At 48.4% G+C, this 25,032-nt stretch overlaps 1 protein-coding gene and 1 pseudogene across 1 annotated transcript in view; one reads left to right on the forward strand and one right to left on the reverse strand.

Annotated features, from left to right (window-relative positions):
- Nucleotides 1-25,032, forward strand: part of LOC126191405 (uncharacterized protein K02A2.6-like) — a 314,219-nt gene that overhangs the window by 151,808 nt on the left and 137,379 nt on the right. The gene's annotated exons all lie outside the window — the stretch shown is intronic.
- Nucleotides 16,372-16,489, reverse strand: LOC126089658 (5S ribosomal RNA; annotated as a pseudogene).

Consider the following 25,032-nt stretch of genomic DNA (forward strand, 5'->3'; position numbering starts at 1 on the left):
TTCAGAAGGATGTAGGTTGCAGTAGGTACTGCGAGATGAAGCAGCTTGCACAGGATACAGTAGCATGGAGAGCTGCATCAGACCAGTCTCTGGACTGAAGACCGCATCAACATGAGTAAGTATAGGTAAATATAGTGATGCTGTGTATCACAAACATTTTTGGTCCCGACGCCCTCAATTTGTCATAATTTTTCCATGATGCCAAAATATATCTTTCTAAAGCAGATGAAGTGAGCAGTTGATGCGATTAGATTTGCTTAAAATGTAATAATAAATGAAGCACGAAATTTACATTAAAAAGCAAGTGATACAACAGATTTATCATTAACATAATAGATGGGAAGTATGTGCGTGTTGTTAACCACTCAGCTTCTCAAATCATACGCGGCTAGCCTCATTTATTGTTGGACTCGACATTTACTCCACACACCACCTGGTAAAAAGCATATGGACAACCATATGAAATTTAGAACTGATCACTAGATGTCGCAAGAGACGGACCCGCCAGTATAAAGAGAGACGGGGAATATGGTTGTGTTACTGGGGAAGCAGTGGCAGCAGAACTGGTGGAACGGGAGAGCTCGGCGACTTCGAAAGTGGACGAGTCATTCGATGTCACCTGAATGACAGATCCATCAGAAACATCTCAACCCTTCTACAGCTGCCCTGGGCGACTGTTGGTGATGTGACTGTGAAGTGGAGACGCAAAGGAACAACCAGAGCTAGACCAAGACCAGCATTTCTCACGTAATGACGATCAAGGAACCGTCGAGCATTGAGGAACGTGGTTGTAAAAAAATCGCTCGAAATCAGTGCAAAGGTCCGCTTGTGATTTCCTAAGGGCTAACAGTAGTCTAGCTAGAACAATGACTGTTCAAAGGGAGTTAAATAGAGTGGGGTACGACGGTAGAGCAACTCTTCATAAGCGACACATTTCTGTAGTGAACGCTTAGCGACGTTCGAGGTGGTGTGACGTCACTGGACAGTGGATGACTGGAGTGATGAACCACGCTGTGTCCTACGGTAATCTGATCAAATGGCTTGGGTTTGTCTAATGCCTGCACAACCTTACTTCTCATCACGTGTAATGCCAAAAAATGAAGTATGTAGCAGGTGATCCTACAGTATGGGGTTGTTTTTTATCGTTTGGATGTGGTCCCGTTATTGCGATTAAGAGAACCGTGAACGTGGAAGAATATGAACACATTTTATGGCACTTTTTACTACGTAGAATAGCGAGTGACGATGATTGTATAAGCATCACAATGTAAACCTGTCATATATCAGCATGTGTCAAGCAATGTTTTATGGACAATAACATACGTGAAATGAACTTGCCTACCCAGAGTACCGACCTGAACACGATGGAACACCTATGCGATGAGTTCGAATGTGCTTTCACTCCAGACACCAGCCGCCAACATCACTCACGTCTTTGCTTTCTGCTCTTAAGGAAGAAAGAGCTGCCATTCTTACAAAGGCTTTCAGACACCACATTGAAGATGTTCCTAGCGGAATCCAAGACGTCATAAAGACTAAGAGTGGACGAACACATATTAATGGCCACTAATACGTGTCCGGATACTTCTGATCATATAGTATATTTCATTGACCGCCATAAATCTAGCTTTACACAGTTATGATGCTACAAATGGAATTAATGTTCGTTGAAGTTCACTATTTTCGAGTGGATATCCCAAACCTTGACTTAAAATTTCAGTCGCAAGACTACAGAATCAAATTTTCGTCCTCTAAAGAATGAAATTTAGATGAATCTTAGGCGTAAATCCATCTGAATTCATCGATATTATCAAGTTGGCAGCTGGAGCCTAACTGTAATCTTCGGAGGCTCGGACCAAGTTCCTAAAGTAAGTTCCCTTCTTATCCCCCCCCCCCCCCCCCCCGCTCCACCCCCTGTAACGCGCCGACTGGCGGTACCCAAGATTGAACTTACAACGACGATATATCGTACTGTACCAACGTCGCTATGCGTTAATGTGTGGCTTCCCGCCGCGCAAAATACTTGGGAGAACCAATCGACCACTACAGCTTTAATTTAAAAAAATGGTTCAAATGGCTCTGAACACTATGGGACTCAACTGCTGAGGTCATTAGTCTCCTAGAACTTAGAACTAGTTAAACCTAACTAACCTAAGGACATCACAAACATCCATGCCCGAGGCAGGATTCGAACCTGCGACCGTAGCGGTCTTGCGGTTCCAGACTGCAGCGCCTTTAACCGCACGGCCACTTCGGCCGGCACAGCTTTAATTAGTTACAGTTTTTAATTTCACAGTCAATGTTATGACTGCGGATCACTATCTGATTCAGTCGTAGTGGAGCGCCTGGCGACTACTCGAAGTCTACCTTGTACCGTAATCGCACTCTTAAGGAACAAAGTGAAGACAGATCAACTTTAGTATAATTACTCCTGCGGCAACCTCAACCACTAACTATGCAGCCGGCTCGAATATCGAATAATGAAAGACAGCACCCTTACATTACACATCGTCGTTATAGAACAATGACACGATCACACTACGAATAGAAACATCCAAACATTCGAATGACAGTCATAAACCATAATTACGAGATAAGCCAATTGAGATAACAACTCTCGTTATCTAAACAACTGGTCAAATCAAAGCAACAAATCTCTTTAAATACAGTACCTATTTGTATTATGTCATGATAAATGTCATTCTAACTTGCAATTGTTCTCCCACACAACGAAATTCTCACAACGCAGTACATTATCTCTGGAAAAGACTCGTAACTTTTTAATTACTTACAAAATTCCTATTCCATATATCGTCATGTTATGACCAATTTTTATTAAGACGCTTTTACCGATATCTATGTGAATTAAAATAGTTTATGCTACCACTAATTCTCTTTCCGCTTAGCCCAGCGTTGCTACGTAAATAACACGACGTCACGTACTCCACCGATTTACCAATCTTGGTTATACGTATAATCGTTGACTGTTACGTAATAAATTATGGCAACGTCAATTCTACTTGCATTTACTGATAACACTATTTCCATATATGAAATCGTTTTAACTGTTTAGATTATTTTTTTTCATTTATGGGGTTTCGATTCCCCCTACAGGGGGCGGGCTGGCAGCAGCTTAATACGCCGCTCTTCAGCCTCTGTTTAGAATATCTACCTTCTATATATTTATCGTGAATCTACTCAATCAATGAACTTTTGATAAGGTAACCTTACAAATACCAGCGTATACTTGTGTCCTGGAAAGCAGTATTAAGATCTCTGAATTTCAACCTTTTCTTTTCTCGTAAAATATATAAAGGGTGATCCATTGATAGTGACCGGGCCAGATATCTCACGAAATAAGCGTCAAACGAAAAAACTACAAAGAACGAAACTTGTCTAGCTTGACGGGGGAAACCAGATGGCGCTATGGTTGGCCCGCTAGATGGCGCTACCATAGGTCAAACGGATATCGACTGCGAAAAATAGGGACCCCTATTTTTATGACATATTCGTGTAGTACGTAAAGAAATATGAATGTTTCAGTTGGACCACTTTTTTCCCTTTGTGGTACATGGCGCTGTAATAGTCACAAACGTCTAAGTACGTGGTATCACGTAACATTCCGCCAGTGCGGACGGTATTTGCTTCGTGATACTTTACCCGTGTTAAAATGGACCTTTTACCAATTGCGGAAAATATCGACATCGTGTTGATAACTGGCTATTGTGATCAAAATACCCAACGGGCGTGTGCTATGTATGCTGCTCGGTATCCTGGACGACATCATCCAAGTGTCCGGACCGTTCGCCGGATAGTTACGCTATTTAAGGAAACAGGAAGTGTTCAGCCAACATCTCTGGCGGTACACCGCAAGGTTACAGCCCTTCGATTGTGCCATTCCAGCACTAATCGAAGTGCTAGGTTTTTGAGGTGCCAGCCCGCCAGCCAGCCAGCCAGCCAGCAGCAGCAGCCCCGTCCGCGGCAGCAGCAGCAGCAGCTGCGGCGTTCCTGCCACCCTCCGTCGCCGTCGCCGTCGCCGTCGCCCTCGCCGTCGCCGTCCGACCCTGGTCTACGTCCGTCTTCATCTTCCCCCGTCTCCGTCTTTGCCTGTTCCCAGTTTGTGTCCTTTCTTTTTCGTCCTGTGCGTTTTTGTTTCTCCCTGTCGTCATGTCCGCCCCCACCACCACCGCCACAACTACCACCACCGCCATAGTTTATACTTCCCCTTCCGCCGCCTCCACCACTATAACATGGTGTGCCCAGTCACACCCCCCTCCTTCCATCCCACCTCTTCTCACTCTCCCTTCGCCCTCGCTCTTTGTCGCCCCCTCTCCAGCTTCTTCCTCCCGCCCCTCTCGATCTGATCCTTTCCCCCCACTCCCCCAGCCTGTCACTGCAGCTCCGGCTAGGGTGGTGGCCCGTCGGGCCACTGTCCATGCCCAGCTCTCCCCATCGCCTTCGCCATCACCGCCGCCACCGCCACCACCACCGCCACCATCACCGGCACCGTCACCGTCACTGCCACCGCCACCGTCACCGTCACCGCCACTGCCACCGTCACCGTCACCGTCACTGCCACCACCACCGTCACTGCCACCGCCACCATCACCGTCACCGTCACCGTCACCGTCACCGTCACCGTCACCACCACCGTCACCACCACCGTCACTGTCACCGTCACCGCCACCGCCACTGTCACCGTCACCGTCACCGTCACTGTCACCGCCACTGTCACTGTCACCGTCACCATCACCACCACCGTCACTGTCACCATCACCGCCGCTGCCACCGTCACCATCACCATCACCGCCACCGCCACCGTCACCGTCACCGTCACCGCCACCACCACCGTCACCGTCACCGTCACCTTCACCGTCACCGTCACCGTCACCGTCACTGTCACCGTCACCGTCACCATCTCCGGCGCCGACTACTGCGTCCACGCCGGGACCTGTCCCTTCCCACCACCTCCCTATAGCTCCCGTCCCTCATATCACCACCCGCCCTTCTGCCACCATTAAACACCCTAGTGGCACCACCACCTCCTCCGCTCCCAAAAAGGCCCTGCCCCGTCCTCCATCCCCTCCCACAGAGTGCCATGGATGTCTCCCCACCTGGCCCTGCTCCCTCCGCCTCCTCCTCCTCCTCCTCCTCCTCACCCCCTGTTTATACAAATACCTCCTCTCCCGTCCCGATCCTTCCCTTCTCGAGGCCCGGAATCTCTCCCTCCTCCTCCGCCAACACTTCCCTGGTGCCCCCATCTCTCTCCTTACTCTCAGACGGGATTCTGTTCTCATCTCCTCCCCCAGCCCAACCCTCCATACTGACATCCTCTCCCGCCTCCCCATCACCCGATTTGGCCCCAACGCCTCTCTCACCCCTGCTCCTTCTCCGTCTCCTACCCGCCAACCCCAACCCCCACGTCACCCGTCAACCCTCACCACCGTGATCACTCGGCTCAGTCCGTCGATCATGGAGGAGGAGGTGTTGGCGGAGCTCAAGGCGCATCCCACACTGGAGGTGCGGGCGGTCCGCCGTATTTTCAACTCGGCCGGCCCCACCCGCCTTATGTGGGTTTTCTCCGAGGACGCCCCCTCCATTGACCATCTCCTGAAGGAGGGTGCCATCCTCTTCAACCAGCGCTACAAGGTCGACCCCTCCCGTTCCTTTCCTCAATCCCTGCGCTGCCAGAGGTGTCTGCGCTATAACGCACACCCCACCGCTGAGTGCCGTGAGGCCCCCACCTGCCCGCATTGTAGGCAAGCGCACTTCCTCCGGCAGTGCCCTAACCTTCAATCCCCTCCCTCCTGCAATACCTGCAATCTCCCCCATCCCACCTACTCCCAAAAGTGTAAAGCCCGACCCCCTCCGACCACTACTGAACTCACCATACCTGTCTGTCCTCTGGACGCCACCACCCCTCCTGGCAATTCCCTTCGTCCCCCCCCCCCACCGCTGAGGACATCATCAGGTTCCTCACCATCGTCCTTCAGAATGTTCATCCCTTTCAGCGCCCCCACACCCTCCAACAGATCTCCCTCGCCGCCCATTCCATTTTCCACCTCAAAATGTACGCCACCTACTCCAACAACCAGGCTCATTTCACCTCCTCCCCTCTTGACACCCTCGTCTAAATCCCTGTCATGGCGTGACAGCACCGTATCCTTTTCAACAATATCTGCTCCCTTCCTGCCAACAAGAACCTCTTCCTGCACACCCTTGCCACCCACCGCGTGGATGCCTTCCTCCTCAATGAAACCTTCCTCCAACCCCACCACTCCATCCACACCTCATCCTATCTCCTCCACCGCTCCGATAATCCCCTCCCAATTGCGCGTGGCGGAGTTGCCATTGGTCACCACCGCCAGATCCCCGTTCGGCTCCAACCTCTCCTTCCCGACCCCACCGAACACCTGATCCTTAGTCTCTTCTTCCGCGGCCTTACCGCTACCTGCGCCACTATCTATGTCCGCCCCAACGCTCCTATTCCCTTCGACTTCCTCTCCAACATCGACTGTACCTTCTCCTGCTACGTGATCGCCGCCGACCTCAACATCCATAGTCGTTCCGCTGCCCAGTTACAGCGGTGGCATCGGTTCCTCTCCTCCCTTCAAGGCGACCTCATCCCCGTCCCCCAGCACACCCGTCCCGAATCCAACTCCACTCTCGATGTTCTTCTCTCCTCCCCCAACCTCCTTGGTCGCATAACGGTGGATATCCTGGAGCCTATTGGTAGTGACCATCTCCCTGTCCTCCTCACCGTTTCAGACGGCCGTCGCCCCCGCCCCGACCCTCGTAATGACCCTCCCCCTAAGTTTGTCCATGACTATTTCCATGCCAACTGGAATGCTTACCGGGATACCCTCTCCACCCAGGTCGATGGCCACCCTTTCACCTACCACCACCCAGATGATGTCACCCATGCCGCCTCCTTTCTCAAGCAGACCTTGTCTGAGGCTGTGGAGGCCCACGTCCCAACTGTCGCCATCCACCCCCACCGTCCTACCTTACCCCCACAGGCCGTCCTCCTCCTCTGTGAATCCCGCCATCTCTACCATGCCTTCCTCCGCACGCGTGACTCGGACACCCTACGACGCCACCGGCAACTCCAGTGACACATTCGTAATTTGCTCACGGCTAAGAAATGCCGGGACTGGCGACAGACATGCACCCGTTTAAATGCTACCCTACCTATCAACTCGTCCAAGTTCTGGTCAGCCTTCCGTCGCCTTACCAGAACTAAGCCCTCCCCCTACTATCCTCTTCTCCGTGATGATCACCCCTTCCCTGACGCCCTTAGTAAGGCCAATCACTTTGCCTCGTACCTGTCTGATGTGTTTTCCATCCCCTATGAGCCCCAGTTCGATTACTCCCTCTTCCCAGATATCCGTGATCAAACTGACACCTCTGTCCCTCCCCTCGCTCCTGGTTTTCAGTACTTGGACAAAATTGCACACACGGAACTCAATGCCCCTATCACTACACAGGATCTCATTGCTACACTCCGCACAAAACGCAACACCGCTCCTGGTCATGATCGTGTCACCTACCGTCACCTTCGTGAAGCTCCTGTCTCTTTCCTCTCCACCCTGGCCAGGCTCTACAATGTAGTCCAGTCCACTGGTTACTACCCCGACCTGTGGAAAACCTCCCGTATCCTCATGTTCCTGAAACCTGGCAAACCGCCGTCCGTCGTCTCCTCCTACCGTCCCATCAGCCTTACCTTGGTCTTCAGCAAGGTCCTGGAATCTATCCTCCCCCAACGCATCCACCAGCATCTCCGCCAGCACCGCCTCCTTCCCATTACCCAATGTGGCTTTCGGCCGTCCTTCTCTTCCGACGACCTAATCCTTCACCTCATTCATCTCCTTTCCGACCAGCTTAATTCCCGTCGCTCCACAATCTTCCTCTCCCTGGACCTCGAACGTGCTTATGACCGCGTATGGCATTCCGGTCTCCTCTTCAAACTCCAAACCTTCGCCCTTCCCATTAACTATGTCCATCTGATCGGCTCCTTTCTCTCCCGCCGTCCTTCCTATGTCACCATCCATAACACAGATTCCTACACCTTTTTCCCCTCCGCCAGTGTGCCCCAGTGTGTCCCCCCTTCTGTATTTTTTGTACACGGCGGACATGCTGCTGCCGTCACCCCCTGTCCACCTTCTCCAGTTTGCCGATGACACTGCCTTCATTGCCCTTGCCCCCACCCTGCAGCGCTGCCAACACCTTCTCCAATCCCATCTTGACCGGTTCACCGCTTGGTGCAACCAGTGGTTGCTCAAGGTCAATCCCTCAAAAACCCAGGCGATCATTGTCGGCAAAACCACCCCTTCCTTCCGCCTCCTTGATTTCTATCTCACCACCTATGGCCGTCCTATCGCCCTCACTCCCACCCTTAAGTACCTTGGCGTCGCCCTCGACCGTCGGCTCTCCTGGACTCCCCACCTCCGGACAATCCAAGCCAAGGCACACTCCCGACTCAGTCTCCTCAAGCTCCTCTCCGGCCGTACGTGGGGGTCTGGACCCCTCCACCATCCTCCACACCTATAAATCCCTCATCCGCCCTATCCTTTGTTATGCCTATCCAGCTTGGATCTCCACCCCACCTACCTTTTACAAATCCCTCCAAATCCTTGAATGCCATGCTCTCCGCCTCGCCTATCGCATCCGTCTCCCCTCCCCCACGTGGATCATGTACGATCTCCTCCCCTTCCCCCACCTCCTCCTTTTCCTTGAAAGGATATGGATCCTGTACACCTCCCGTAAACACGATCCTCCTCACCCGCTAGTTTCCCCAATCCTCTCCCACCCCCACCCGCTGCCGCGCCTGTATGCCCACGTCCCACCCGGTCTCAATCTCTCCACCCTCCTTACCCTCTCCCAAGGTGGCTTCCGCCAGCTCCCTCTCCCTGATGATGTCCTCCTCCCCTCCATCTACCCCTCCTACCAAATTTGATCCTCCCTCCCTCTTCCGTTTTTTTGCTCCTTTGGGCACCCTCCCACCCTTCTCTCCCTCTTCCCTCCATCCTCCATTTCTCCCCACTCCTTCCCGGGCTTCCCCTCCCCTGTTCCTCTCCTCCTCCCCACCTTCTCCTCAGCCATTGGCATCCTTGTTCTCCCCTCTCCACCACCTCACCCTTCTTCCCCTCTTGGCAGGTCCCTGGACTCATACACGCCAAGTGGCCATTCGCGCGCCGGAGATCATCGCCATCAGTGTCTCGTGTGTGCCATCATGTTTAGTGTTCAGTGTTCCCGTCACACTCCATCGTTCACCTGTGCCATCACCATCTTCAGTGTTAGTGCATCGTGACAACAGTTTGTAGTGTGGATTATCGTCGAGTGTGAACGGCTCCGTGTTTGTCTTTATGTGTCTACTGTTTTATTACCCACCGTTATGTCACATCTGAGTATTCTTTCTGTTCTTTATTTATCTACTCTATGGCTGAAGAGCGGCGTAACATGCTGCTGACAGCCTGCCTGTTTGTACGGGTTTGAAAATAACAATAAAGAAAAAAAAAAGTTCAGCCAACCCCTCTCCCCCACCTCACCCTTATTCCCCTCTTGGCAGGTCCCCGGACTCGCACACGCTACGTGGACTTTCGCGCGCCGGAGATCATCGCCATCCGTGTCTCGTGTGTGCCGTCGTGTTTAGTGTTCAGTGTTCACCGTCACACTCCATCGTTTACCAGTGCCATCGTCATCTTCAGTGTTTGTGCTTCGTGTCAACAGTTTGTAGTGTGGATTGTCATCGAGTGTGAACGGCTTAATGTTTTTTTATGTTCCTGTGTCTACTGTTTTTCCCGCCGTTTTTCCAAGTCATGTATCTTCTCTGTTTATATCATTGTACTATCTTTGTCTGAATAGCAGCGTATTGTGCTGCTGCCAGCCTACCTGATCTACAGGTTTTAAAATCACAATAAAGAAAAAGAAAAAAAAAAACAAAAAAAAAGTTCAGCCAAATGTGAAACGTCAACCACGACCTGCAACAAATGATGATGCCCAAGTAGGTGTTTTAGCTGCTGTCGCAGCTAATCCGCACATCAGTAGAAGACAAATTGCGCGAGAATCGGGAACCTAAAAAACGTCGGCGTTAAGAATGCTACATCAACATCGATTGCACCCGTACCATATTTCTATGCACCAGGAATTGCATGGTGTCGATTTTGAACGTCGTGTGCAGTTCAGTCACTGGGCACAAGAGAAATTACGGGACGATGACAGATTTTTTGCACGCGTTCCATTTAGCGACGATGCGTCATTCACCAACAGCGGTAACGTAAACCGGCATAAGATGCGCTATTGGGCAACGGAAAATCCACGATGGCTGCGACAAGTGGAACATCAGCGACCTTGGCGGGTTAATGTATGGTGCGGCATTATGGGAGGTGGGATAATTTGCCCCCATTTTATCGATGGCACTCTAAATGGTGTAATGTATGCTGATTCCCTACGTAATGGTTCAAACGGCTCTGAGCACTATGGGACTTAACTTCTGAGGTCATCAGTCCCATAGAACTTAGAACTACTTAAACCTAAGTAACCTAAGGACATCACACTCATCCATGCCCGAGGCAGTATTCGAACCTGCGACCGTAGCGGCTGCGCGGTTCCAGACTGAAGCGCCTAGAACCGCACGGCCAGGCTGGCCGGCCCTACGTAATGTTCTACCGATGTTACTACAAGATGTTTCACTGCATGACAAAATGGCGATGTACTTCCAACACGATGGATGTCCGGCACATAGCTTGCGTGCGGTTGAAGCGGTATTGAACAGCATATTTCATGACAGGTGGATTGGTCGTCGAAGCACCATATCATGGCCCGCACGTTCATCGGATCTGACGTCCCCGGATTTCTTTCTGTGGGGAAAATTGAAGGATATTTGCTATCGTGATCCATCAACAACGCCTGACAACATGTGTCAGCATATTCTCAATGGATGTGCGAACATTACGGAAGGCGAACTACTCGCTGTTGAAAGGAATGTCGTTACACGTATTGCCAAATGTATTGAGGTTGACGGACATCATTTTGAGCATTTATTGCATTAATGTGGTACACTCCTGGAAATTGAAATAAGAACACGGTGAATTCATTGTCCCAGGAAGGGGAAACTTTATTGACACATTCCTGGGGTCAGATACATCACATGATCACACTGACAGAACCACAGGCACATAGACACAGGCAACAGAGCATGCACAATGTCGGCACTAGTACAGTGTATATCCACCTTTCGCAGCAATGCAGGCTGCTATTCTCCCATGGAGACGATCGTAGAGATGCTGGATGTAGTCCTGTGGAACGGCTTGCCATGCCATTTCCACCTGGCGCCTCAGTTGGACCAGCGTTCGTGCTGGACGTGCAGACCGCGTGAGACGACGCTTCATCCAGTCCCAAACATGCTCAATGGGGGACAGATCCGGAGATCTTGCTGGCCAGGGTAGTTGACTTACACCTTCTAGAGCACGTTGGGTGGCACGGGATACATGCGGACGTGCATTGTCCTGTTGGAACAGCAAGTTCCCTTGCCGGTCTAGGAATGGTAGAACGATGGGTTCGATGACGGTTTGGATGTACCGTGCACTATTCAGTGTCCCCTCGACGATCACCAGTGGTGTACGGCCAGTGTAGGAGATCGCTCCCCACACCATGATGCCGGGTGTTGGCCCTGTGTGCCTCGGTCGTATGCAGTCCTGATTGTGGCGCTCACCTGCACGGCGCCAAACACGCATACGACCATCATTGGCACCAAGGCAGAAGCGACTCTCATCGCTGAAGACGACACGTCTCCATTCGTCCCTCCATTCACGCCTGTCGCGACACCACTGGAGGCGGGCTGCACGATGTTGGGGCGTGAGCGGAACACGGCCTAACGGTGTGCGGGACCGTAGCCCAGCTTCATGGAGACGGTTGCGAATGGTCCTCGCCGATACCCCAGGAGCAACAGTGTCCCTAATTTGCTGGGAAGTGGCGGTGCGGTCCCCTACGGCACTGCGTAGGATCCTACGGTCTTGGCGTGCATCCGTGCGTCGCTGCGGTCTGGTCCCAGGTCGACGGGCACGTGCACCTTCCGCCGACCACTGGCGACAACATCGATGTACTGTGGAGACCTCACGCCCCACGTGTTGAGCAATTCGGCGGTACGTCCACCCGGCCTCTCGCATGCCCACTATACGCCCTCGCTCAAAGTCCGTCAACTGCACATACGGTTCACGTCCACGCCGTCGCGGCATGCCACCAGTGTTAAAGACTGCGATGGAGCTCCGTATGCCACGGCAAACTGGCTGACACTGACGGCGGCGGTGCACAAATGCTGCGCAGCTAGCGCCATTCGACGGCCAACACCGCGGTTCCTGGTGTGTCCGCTGTGCCGTGCGTGTGATCATTGCTTGTACAGCCCTCTCGCAGTGTCCGGAGCAAGTATGGTGGGTCTGACACACCGGTGTCAATGTGTTCCTTTTTTCCATTTCCAGGAGTGTATTTACAGGTAATCACGTTGTAACAGCATGCGTTTTCAGAAATGATAAGTTCACAAAGATACATGCATCACATTGGAACAACCGAAATAAAATGTTCAAACGTACCTACGTTCTGTATTTTAATTTAAAAAACCTTCCTGTTACCAAATGTTCATCTAAAATTGTGTGCCATATGTTTGTGACTATTACAGTACCATCTATCACAAAGCGAAAAAAGTGGTTCAACTAAAAGATTCATATTTCTTTACGTACTACACGAACATGTAACTAAAAAAATGGGGGTTCCTATTTAAAAAAACGAAGTTGACATCGGTTTGACCTATGGCAGCGCCATCTAGCGGGCCAACCATAGCGCCATCTGGTTTCCAACTTTAAGCTAGACAAGTTTCGTTCTTTGTAGAAGGCCTTCCCTTCTCGACACACACACCAACCAATACCAAACCACTTCAACAAAACGTATAACAACCCAATTACCTCTGGGCGAGCCGCGACCACTAATCCCACAATACGGACGGGGTAACGGTTCCACAGATTCCCGAAAACTCAGCACCTACAATCTACTACTCTCTCTAACCAGGCTCATGGTGGATTTACCACAGCAAACTTTACGACCGAAACTGTTCACAAGACGACAATCAATTGATAGCTCGTGCACCTAAATTCGCTAGAACTAGTGTATCACCAGCGACTATACAGAAAATCCCACAGAATCCCTGTGTATTCCGTTACTCAACGTTGGGAGGAAACAACCGTCGCAGCCACGTATATGAGCAGGGGCCTAACAGACTAAATAGCCACGCGTACTCCTTTTCCTTCTTCATTTTCTGCAATTTTATATTGTCTCTTTACATCAGTTAAATTCAGTCTCTCCTCTGATAGCCAAAGATTTCTACTAGACCCTGACTTTTTACGTATTTGATCCTCTGCTGGCTTCACTGTTTCACCCGTGAATGCTTCCCATTCTTTTAGTCCATTCCTTTCCCTTGTTTCTGTCTATTGTTGTCTAATGTTCCCTACGAAACTGTCAACAAGCTGTGGTTCTTTCAACTTATCCACATCCCACCCCTCTAATTTCGTACGTTTATACAATTTGTTCAGTTTTAATCTACATTTCATAACCAACAAATGGTGGTCAGAGGCCACATCTGCCCCTGGGAATGTCTCAGAGTTTAAAATATGGTTCCGAAATCTCTCTTACAATTATACACACTTCAAAAAACGTTTTGCATCACCCCAGTTCTCAGAACTCCTGAAGATAGATGTTGCTGTGAGTATTGTATCCCTGACACCGTTCGTTTGACTGTTCAGAGATGTCACTAAACGCTCCAAAAGATGTAAACAACCATGCATGAGCAGTGCCTATTAGACGGAGTGGGTCCGACAGCTGATCAGTTCCACTCATTCCACCAGAAAGGAGGTACACGGCTCATGTTGTCTGTAGTTCAATCATGCCTAGACAGTCAATACCGCGGTTCGATCGCGTCCGCATTGTTACTTTGTGCCAGGAAGGGCTCTCAGCAAGGGAAGTATCCAGGTGTCTCGGAGTGAACCAAATCGATGTTGTTCGGAGATGGAGGAGATACAGAGAGACAGGAACTGTCGATAACATGCCTCGCTCAGGCCGCCCAAGGGCTACTACTGCATTGGATGACCTCTATCTACGGATTATGGCTCGTAGAAAACCTGACAGCAACGCCACCATGTTGAATGATGCTTTTCGTGCAGCCACAGGACGTCGTGTTACGACTCAAACTGTGCGCAATAGGCTGCATGATGCGCAACTTCACTCCCGACGTCCATGGCGACGTCGATCTTTGCAACCACGACGCCATGCAGCGCGGTACAGATGGGCCGAAGAACATGCCAAATGGACCGCTCAGGATAGGCATCAGGTTGTCGCATATACCTTCAACCAGACAATAGTCGGAGATGTGTTTGGAGGCAACTCGGTCAGGCTGAACGCCTTAGATACACTGTCCATCGAGTGCAGGAAGGTTCCATGCTGTTTTAGGGTGGCTTTTCGTGGGGCCGACGTACGCCACTGGTGATCATGGAAGGCGTTGTAACGGCTGTACGATACGTGAATGCACATCCTCCGACCGATAGTGCAACCATATCGGCAGCATATTGGCGAGGCATTCGTCTTCACGGATGACAATCCGCGCCCCCATCGTGGACATCTTGTGAATGCCTTCCTTCAGGATAACATCTCTCGACTGGAGTGGCCCGCATGTTCTCCAGACATGAACTCTATCGAACATGCCCGGGATAGATTGAAAAGGGCTGTTTATGAACGACCTGACCCACCAACCACTCTGAGGGATCTACGCCGAATCGCCATTGAGGAGTGGGACAATTTCGACAACAGTGCCTTGATGAAGTTGTGGATAGTATGCCACGACGAATACAGGCATGCATCAATGCAAGAAGACGAGTTACTTGGTGTTAAGGGTACCAGTGTGTACAGAAATCTGGAACACCACCTCTGAAGGTGTCGTTGTATGGTGGTACAACATGGAATGTGGGGTTTTCATGAGCAACAAAAAGGGCGGAAATGATGTTTATGTTGATCTCTATTCCAATTTTGTGTACAGTTTCCGGAACTTTCGGAACCGAGGTGATGCGAAACTTTTTTTGATGTGTGTATTTTCAATCGGAAACCTCCTAGTGACTTTAGGACTCTTCCATGTTCACAACCATCTTTATGATTCTTAAACCAACTGTTTGCGATGAATAAATCTCGCTCTGCGTAAAATTGAGGCGGGCTGCTTCCATTTTCATACCTTTCCCCCAGTTTATAGTTTCCGACTACCTTACCTTGTCTTCCTTTTCCAACTATTGAATTCCAGTCTGGACTGTGCGGAGGTTCGAGTCCTCCCTCGGGCATGGATCACACATCCTTAGGATAATTTAGGTTAAGTAGTGTGTAAGCTTAGGGACTGACGACCATAGCAGTTAAGTCCCATAAGATTTCACACGCATTTGAACATTTCAATTCCAGTCCCTTGTCACAACTAAATTTTCCATCTGTTAAGTATCTGAGTAAGTTCTTTTATCTCATCATACATTCTTCCAATCGCTTTATCACCTGATACGCTAGCTGGCATCTAAACTTGTTTCGATGGTGGTTGTCGACTTCGTATCTGTCTTTGCTACGATAACATTTTCACTGTACCATTGTGCTCTTCATAGAAGCTTACCAGCATTTCTGTTTTATTATTTATTATTAAAGCTATTCCCGTATTAGCCCTGTTTGATTTTGTTTTTATGAACCTGTGCTCACCTGAACAGAAGTCCTGTTATTTCTGCAATCGAACTTCACTTATTGCCATTCTATCTAACTTTAACCTACCCATTTCCCTTTTAAACATTCTAACATGCCTGCCTGATTAAGATATGTAACAGTCCACGCTCAGACCCGTAGAATGCCAGTTTTCTACTTTCTGATGCTGTCTCCGTCCCTATCTTCCTACCGGAATATTTTGTCCAAGAAGATGCCAACACTATTTACCATACAGAGATCTGAATGCCATTGGGAAAAATAACGGCTGTAGATTCACTTTGCTTTCAGCAGTTCGCAGTATCCCTCTCGGCAAGGTCCGTGGTTCACGGCCGTGTGCTCCGCTTCCAGTCACCCCGTAGTCGACAGTAAAATACCTATACTTAGATTATATGATGGTTCTCCTCCAGAACAGGCCATGAAGCCCCAATGGCACCGACCGGCTTCCGTGTCATCCTGAGCCCACAGTCGTCACTGGATGCGGATATGGAAGGGCATGTGGTCAACACACCGCTCTCCCGGCCGTATGTCAGTTTCCGAGATCGGAGACGCTACTTCTCAATCAAGTAGCTCCTCAGTGTGCCTCACAAGGGCTGAGTGCACCCCGCTTGCCAACAGCGCTCGGCAGACAGGACGGTCACCCACCCAAGCGCTAGCCCAGCCCGACAGCGCTTAACTTCGGTGATCTGACGGGAACCGGTGTTACCACTGCGGCAAGGCCGTTGGCTTATGGTTTTACTTAGTTAGATTTGAAAGTGAAAAGTGATTTCACCCTGTGATCTTTCCAGTTTCTTGGTGCTTATTTAGTGCGATTTGTGCTTATTTAGCGCTATTTGGCTATTCTATTTATTTCTGCGGATTCAGTAGCATTTAAACTACAGGCGTTAATTTTTAGGATGTTTCTTTTGAAATCTATTTTAAACAATGTATTGTATTCTTTAGTCACGTTAGGTATGTTCTGTATTTCCTTCCTATCTAAATTTCACAAATATATCTTGATATCCTCAATTTCGTCATTGATTCGGTCTCAACATTTGCTCACATCTAGTCCCTTCCTTTCTTCGTTTGTTTACCAGTTTGGCCGTAATTGCTTAATAATTACTGAAAGTATTTTAAATACGTCTTTGTCACCAAACGCGTTTCATTTATGTAAATAAAACATCATCAGTGGTATGTAATGGAAGTTATTTACAATTTCTCTTGTTTTTCAGATAAAAAAACGATTCCCTAGAAAATTTATTGATTTTACTTGTGGTATTTCATGCCTAGTTCTCGCTTATACGAGAAAGCGCCGCCTGCTTGCACCATTTTCGATATCTACATGGATACTCTGCAAATCACATTTAAGTGCCCAGCAGAGGCTTCGTCGAACCGCCTTCACAATAATTCTCTATTATTCCAATGTCGCAGAGCGCGCGTAAAAAATGAACACCAATTTCTTTCAGTGCGAGATCTGATTCCCCTAATTTTAAGATGATGATCGTTTCTCCCTATGCAGGTCAGAGTTAACAAAATATTTTCGCATTCGGAGGAGAAAGCTGGTGACTGAAATTTCGTGAGAACATTCCACCTCAACGAAAAACGCTTTTGTTTTAATTATGTCCACCCAAAATCTTGTATCATGTCCGTGACACTGTCTCCCATATTTCTGAATTATACAAAAAATGGTGCTCTTCTTTGAACTTTCTGGATATACTGATTGAATCCTGTCTGGTATGGGTCCTAGATTTCGCAGCAGCAGTGCAAAAAAGGACGGACAAGCGTAGTGTAGGCAGTGTCTGTAGTAAATCTGTTACATTTTCTAAGTGTTCTGTTAATAAAACGCAGTCTTTGGTTTGCCTCCCCCACGACATTATCTATATATTCTTTCCAATTTAAGTTGTTCATAATTGTCTTTCCTAGACGTTTAGCTGAATTTACGGCCTTTAGGTTTGATTGATTTATCGTGTAACCGAAGTTAAGCGGATTCCTTTTGGCACTTATGTCGATGACCTCACACTTTTCATTATCTAAGCTCAATTGCAAACTTTTGCACCACACAGATAACTTGCCTATATAGTTTTGCATTTGGCTTTGATCTTCTGACGAGTTTACTAGGCTATAATCGACAGCATCATCTGCAAAAAATCTAAGATGGCTACTGAGATTGTCTCCTATATAGTTTATATAGATAAGAAACAGCAGAGGGCCTATAACACTACCTTTCGGAATGCTAGAACTCATTTCTGTTTTACTCGATGACTTTGCGTCAGTTACTACGAAGTGTGACCTCTCTGACAGGAAATCACGAATCCAGTCACATAACTGAGACGTTATTCCATAAGCACGCAATTTCACTACAAGCCGCCCGTGTGCCAGAAGCCTTCTGGAAATCTAGAAATACGAAATAAATTTGAAATCACTTGGCAGTAACATTCAACACTTCGTGTGAGTAAAGAGTTAGTTGTGTTTCACAATAACGATATTTTCTAAATCCATGTTGATTGTGTGCAATAGACCATTCTCTTCGAGGTAATTCGTAACGTTCGAACACAATATAAGTTCCAAAGCCCCGCTGCATATCGACTTTAATGATTTGGAACCGTAATTCAGTGGATTACTCAAAAATGGCTCTGAGCACTATGGGACTTAACAGCTGTGGTCATCAGTCCCCTAGAACTTAGAACTACTTAAACCTAACTAACCTAAGGACATCACACACATCCATGCCCGAGGCAGGATTCGAACCTGCGACCGTAGCAGTCGCGCGGTTCTGGACTGTGCGCCTAGAACCGCGAGACCACCGCGGCCGGCGTGGATTACTCCTGCTGCCTTTTTTGAATATTGGTGAGACCTGTGCGACTTTCCATTCTTTGGGTACGGATATTCCGTCGAGATAGCGGTTTTAAATGATTGTTAATTATAGAGCTGTTGCATTAGCATACTCTGAAAGGAGTATTCCTTCACTTGGCAGTGCCTATTCTGGCCTAGTCCCACATTGCCTTGCAATAGTATGCATTTCTTGATGTGAAGCACAACATGATGTACTCCACTACTGATTGCATATTTCTGGCTAAATATGTCACGTGTGGATTGTAGAAGGTTAACAACTTTACCGCTAGTTTTTCCTTCCATCTAAAAATGTTCTCTTTTTCTGCGATTCGTCGTATGTAAGTTATGTCGTTTAATTATGTTACTATGCATTTATTTCCTGTGAAAGAGAAACGAAGGAGTAGTGATGGAGTTGGATTTCTAAATGGTGAGAAGATGGGAGAGAGCCGGGAGAGGAGGGCCAAGATGCGTGAACAGCGAATCCAAGTCAGTGGAACGAGTAAGTTGGAGGAAAACGGGTGAGGAGCAAGAGTTGAAATGAAAGGGGGGAGAGGTAGAGCGAGAGTGAGGAATGCTAAAGAAAAAATGTTTTTTTCTCATTACGTTATTTTTAAAAGCTTTGAAATAATGTTTCGTTACCAATATTTTTCAGAACATTGAGTAACTTTTTAATTTTTGTTTTGTTATGTATATAAACAACTTAACTTGAAACTTAACTAATCTTGCTCATGTTTATTGTATAGCTAGAGAAGGCCGAAATGCACGTGTTAAACTCAAGCAGTCTGGCGTGACGGGCAATTCTCACGCGAATGTCTAATAGCACACCGCGGGCATGATTTTATCACTGCATTTGCGTGCTTGCGCGGCACACGTGGATGCACGGACATGCGCGAGGGCTGTTGACAGTTCCGTGCAGCTCGCCCGGCGGGCCGGTTAACGTGACACACAGCTGGCGAAGTTTCAAATGATTCCTGAGCAAAGTCAAGTGTGTCTTGCCTATCCAATATGTCTATCACTTGTTGAAGGGAGGGATTGACTAGTTTCAAAATCTGTTCCCTTATGCGAACATCAGAAACGTTCTGTGCAATTGCATCACGCAACATAGTATCGCAATAAGGGAGTCCACATTCACATTCAAAAGCACAATCCCTAGTAAGGCCTTGCAGTGTTGCAACCCACTCCCGATTAGTCTGACTGGCCGTACGTTTGGTACGAAAGAACGTATACCTTTTGGCAACTACATTGACTGATTCTTTGAAATAGGCATCTAAAGCAGACAAAATTTCGTCGTAGGACAGAGTTGCTACGTCGCGTCGGGGAAACAATTTCACTATCACACGGTAGGTGGACACACCGACACAAGAAAGGAGATGAGGCTGCCGCTCGTTACCTTGAATTCTGTAGGCGGCGAGACGGAATCCAAATTGGCGTGACCACACCGTCCATGTTTCCACTTCTGCTTGAAACGGACGAAACTGGGGTACAACTGCGGGTTGTGGCTGCAGTAGCGGTGGAGCGGCGGCGGCCGCATCGGTTTGCAGTGCACGTTGACCCTGGACGAGCTGTCCAAGGGCATCCAATAAGGCCTGCGTCTGCTGATTCTGCAAGCGATAAAATTCGGACAGTACATCTGTAGATTGTGGCGAAGCCATGATACAAGTAAATGAGTGCAATACGAACGCGAAATCCTCTTTTAAGCCTCGTCGCCAATATGAAGTGTCGGCAGAATTGCCAACACTGTTTTTAGAGGAGACCGAAATGCACGCTATAAGCTCACGCAGGCGGGCGTGAGGTCTGAAACAGGATACGTAATGAATGCTATAAAGAAAAGTACGTAGCTTCTGGAATACTTAACTTTAATCCACATTTGTAGAACATCGCTCTTGATGATACATTAAACATTAATAGAATTTCAATATGTATACTGGAGAGGGCGCCTTGCTAGGTCGTAGCAAATGTAGCTGAAGGCTATGCCCACTATCGTATCGGCAAATGAGAGCGTAATTCTCAGTGAACCATGGCTAGCAACGTCGGCTGTACAACTGGGGCGAGTGCTAGTACGTCTCTCGAGACCTGCCGTGTGGTGGCGCTCGGTCTGCAATTGAATACGGCGCCTTTCTGAGTCACGCGCCGCCGATCGCTTCCCGTGACCAGATGTCCTCCGCCATGGAACTCTTGCCCGCTCCGGAACAGCTGTCGTCTTCGCCAGTCGGGTGCTTCGACTCAATGGAGGTCGACCCTTCGGCCCCTCCTGACTATCTACGGGCGCGTACACCTCATGTTGGCGTGCACCCTGGACTAGGTTTTCAGGCGTTTCCTAGCTCCCCTCGGACCGAATGGCCGGGTGCGGGTGGCACAGCCTCGCCTGTTGTTAGGCTCCCCACCTCGTCGCATACGTCAACATGGGGTCCTCCCCACGGCGGGAGGAAGCCTTATAACACAACCGTTCGCCGATTTGCGGGGGAGGAATGTGGTGTCACCGCCAGACACCACACTTGCTAGGTAGTAGTTTTTAAATCGGCCGCGGTCCGCTAGTATACGACGGACCCGCGTATCGCCACTGTCTGTAATTGCAGACCGAGCGCCACCACACGGCAGGTCTCGAGAGACGTACTAGCATTCGCCCCAGTTGTACAGCCGACGTTGCTAGCCATGGTTCACTGAGAATTACGCTCTATTTTCCGAGACGATAGTGGGCATAGCCTTCAGCTACATTTGCTACGACCTAGCAAGGCGCCCTTACCAGTATAGATATTGAAATTCTATTAATGTTTAATGTATCATCAAGAGCGATGTTCTACAAATGTGGATTAAAGTTAAGTATTCCAGAAGCTACGGACTTTTCTTTATAGCATTCATTACGTATCCTGTTTCAGACCTCACGCCCGCCTGCGTGAGCTTATAGCGTGCATTTCGGTCTCCTCTAAAAACAGTGTTGTCAATTCTGCCGACTCTTCAATGTTAATACCTTTCACTATTGTGTTTGTATTGTGGTGTTCCTGTTCATGGTGATCTGTAAATATTGAGTGGTTTCTAACGTATTTCCATGCTCTGATGTATTCTTTCAAAATCAAATGTGAGTGAAATTTTATGGGACTTAACTGCTAAGGCCATCAGTTCCTAAGCTTACACACTACTTAACCTAAATTATAATAAGGACAAACACACACACACACATGCCCGAGGGAGGACTCGGCCTGTCCCGCGCGGCTGATGTATTTTTTACACCTTGTGCTAAATGTCCTGCCAGTCATCACAATGTAGATTCTTTCACGGTCCCTGGAACTGAGCTGATAGATATCAAATTGTTGGTATCTGTCTGGTTTTGTCTTCAGTTCAAGAATGTGTTTCTGTAATTACTTATTTCTTTTTTAGGCAACGTCTTTTGAATATATTACCTATTTTGTATGTGAGTTTATTGTGGTAGGTCATTGTACGCCACTTTCTTGTGATGATGGTGTTTGTATGTGTTGATGTGATTTGGTTTGTTTGTTTTATTATTTATGTCGTTATTTTTCTGTTACGTTTATCTGCTAATGTGTCTTTTTATAATGTTATCATCTTTGTAGCGGTAATGAGAAGCGTATAGTTGAATGTGATTGCGTTTGTTTGGCATGTATCTGACCGCAGCTTGTTTGTGATTCTGTGGGGGTTTGAACTTGCATTTATTATTGTGTGTGTTGTTATGGATTTTCTGCGTTCCGTTCTATAGGTCTTAATAACTGCTGTGCAAGTCCAAATGCAACATAATTTTGGCTTGAGAAAATGAGGTAAATGATACGTATATCTGTCTCAGAAGGACTTCAAAAACCAGCGATGTTTCTATTAACACAGACCAATACTTCACTAGGCTAATTGATGTGAGTGATTCTTTGTATTTTAATTACTCCTTGTTTTTCCTGTTTCAGTAAGGTGCAAGGGACCCCTTAAACTCGGTGGTTCTGTCCAGCGCCTGGGTTGCCTCAGCCTACTTCGCCCCTGCTTGAGGAATATTTCCGGCCATCTAATAAAATGTGATGGGTGATGTACAACAGACTTTATATCGTGTGGCAAATCAACCAACGTCTTAGAATATTACCAACTTTTGCAACAGCGGTAATCAGTCTTATATATTATCTTCATAATTTTGTTCTGGAGTTGTGATGTTTTTTTAATCTGAAATATTCTCGTTAATTTCAAAATGTGGAAACTGCATTCTTTGGGTAAGAAGAATCCAACACATGTGATTTTTCAGAGATGTCCTACGAATATGGTACGTTAACGAACTATTCCGTGTACACAAAGTATTCAGCAGACTCGGTTTTATTTCTTCTTCAAAAGACATGCACATTTGCTGACGTAACCGTAACATACGGGAGATAGTACTGCCACAAGAGACCCACTAGCAGTAGTAAAATAAATACGTGTGTTCGGTTCCTATACCCCCGTACAATGTTTTGACAGATTTTGCTCATAACTGGCCAAATTTCCTTTTATGTAGCATACAATATTCGACCGACAAGACTAGATTCAGCGGAGGGCTCCAATAGTTTGCTGTGCGTACTTCTCTTTGAAAGACTCAGTGCATCTTCACTGAATCTAGAACATTGTTTGGAATGGCAACCAACAAAAGCAGCCGGACATCCAGCTACAACAGTCTGTACTATCACCAACCCACTTTTCCCACTCCACTTATTTTCACTCTTTAAAGTGTTTAGTATCTCGGACAGGTATTGAGCTTTTGCGGTTGCAGTTATGTTCTTACGAAAGAGACAATTCTCCACAACACAATTACCATGTAAGATCAAGTGTGCACCCTTGTTATTAAATATGGCCTTAAGGAGCTGAAACATAAATTTCCTTTCTCTTTTTCAAATATTTGTGTCATTTAACATAGTTTTCTCGTCAACTCGCCAATCGTGAATTTTAATAACTGTGGGATAATATACGCGTGTTTGTTGTTGAAGAGAAAAATACACTCCTGGAAATGGAAAAAAGGAACACATTGACACCGGTGTGTCAGACCCACCATACTTGCTCCGGACACTGCGAGAGGGCTGTACAAGCAATGATCACACGCACGGCACACCGGACACACCAGGAACCGCGGTGTTGGCCGTCGAATGGCGCTAGCTGCGCAGCATTTGTGCACCGCCGCCGTCAGTGTCAGGCAGTTTGCCGTGGCATACGGAGCTCCATCGCAGTCTTTAACACTGGTAGCATGCCGCGACAGCTTGGACGTGAACCGTATGTGCAGCTGACGGACTTTGAGCGAGGGCGTATAGTGGGCATGCGGGAGGCCGGGTGGACGTACCGCCGAATTGCTCAACACGTGGGGCGTGAGGTCTCCACAGTACATCGATGTTGTCGCCAGTGGTCGGCGGAAGGTGCACGTGCCCGTCGACCTGGGACCGGACCGCAGCGACGCACGGATGCACGCCAAGACTGTAGGATCCTACGCAGTGCCGTAGGGGACCGCACCGCCACTTCCCAGCAAATTAGGGACACTGTTGCTCCTGGGGTATCGGCGAGGACCATTCGCAACCGTCTCCATGAAGCTGGGCTACGGTCCCGCACACCGTTAGGCCGTGTTCCGCTCACGCCCCAACATCGTGCAGCCCGCCTCCAGTGGTGTCGCGACAGGCGTGAATGGAGGGACGAATGGAGACGTGTCGTCTTCAGCGATGAGAGTCGCTTCTGCCTTGGTGCCAATGATGGTCGTATGCGTGTTTGGCGCCGTGCAGGTGAGCGCCACAATCAGGACTGCATACGACCGAGGCACACAGGGCCAACACCCGGCATCATGGTGTGGGGAGCGATCTCCTACGCTGGCCGTACACCACTGGTGATCTTCGAGGGGACACTGAATAGTGCATGGTACATCCAAACCGTCATCGAACCCATCGTTCTACCATTCCTAGACCGGCAAGGGAACTTGCTGTTCCAACAGGACAATGCACGTCCGCATGTATCCCGTGCCACCCAACGTGCTCTAGAAGGTGTAAGTCAACTACCCTGGCCAGCAAGATCTCCGGATCTGTCCCCCATTGAGCATGTTTGGGACTGGATGAAGCGTCGTCTCACGCGGTCTGCACGTCCAGCACGAACGCTGGTCCAACTGAGGCGCCAGGTGGAAATGGCATGGCAAGCCGTTCCACAGGACTACATCCAGCATCTCTACGATCGTCTCCATGGGAGAATAGCAGCCTGCATTGCTGCGAAAGGTGGATATACACTGTACTAGTGCCGACATTGTGCATGCTCTGTTGCCTGTGTCTATGTGCCTGTGGTTCTGTCAGTGTGATCATGTGATGTATCTGACCCCAGGAATGTGTCAATAAAGTTTCCCCTTCCTGGGACAATGAATTCACGGTGTTCTTATTTCAATTTTCAGGAGTGTATCAATTTTGTTTTTTAAATGAAAGGAGAAACAGAACTGAATATTATCTAATATCACAGCAACTCAACCCCTCAGTCTCA

Source organism: Schistocerca cancellata, chromosome 6 (genome assembly GCF_023864275.1).
Source record: "Schistocerca cancellata isolate TAMUIC-IGC-003103 chromosome 6, iqSchCanc2.1, whole genome shotgun sequence".
Lineage (NCBI taxonomy): Eukaryota > Metazoa > Arthropoda > Insecta > Orthoptera > Acrididae > Schistocerca > Schistocerca cancellata.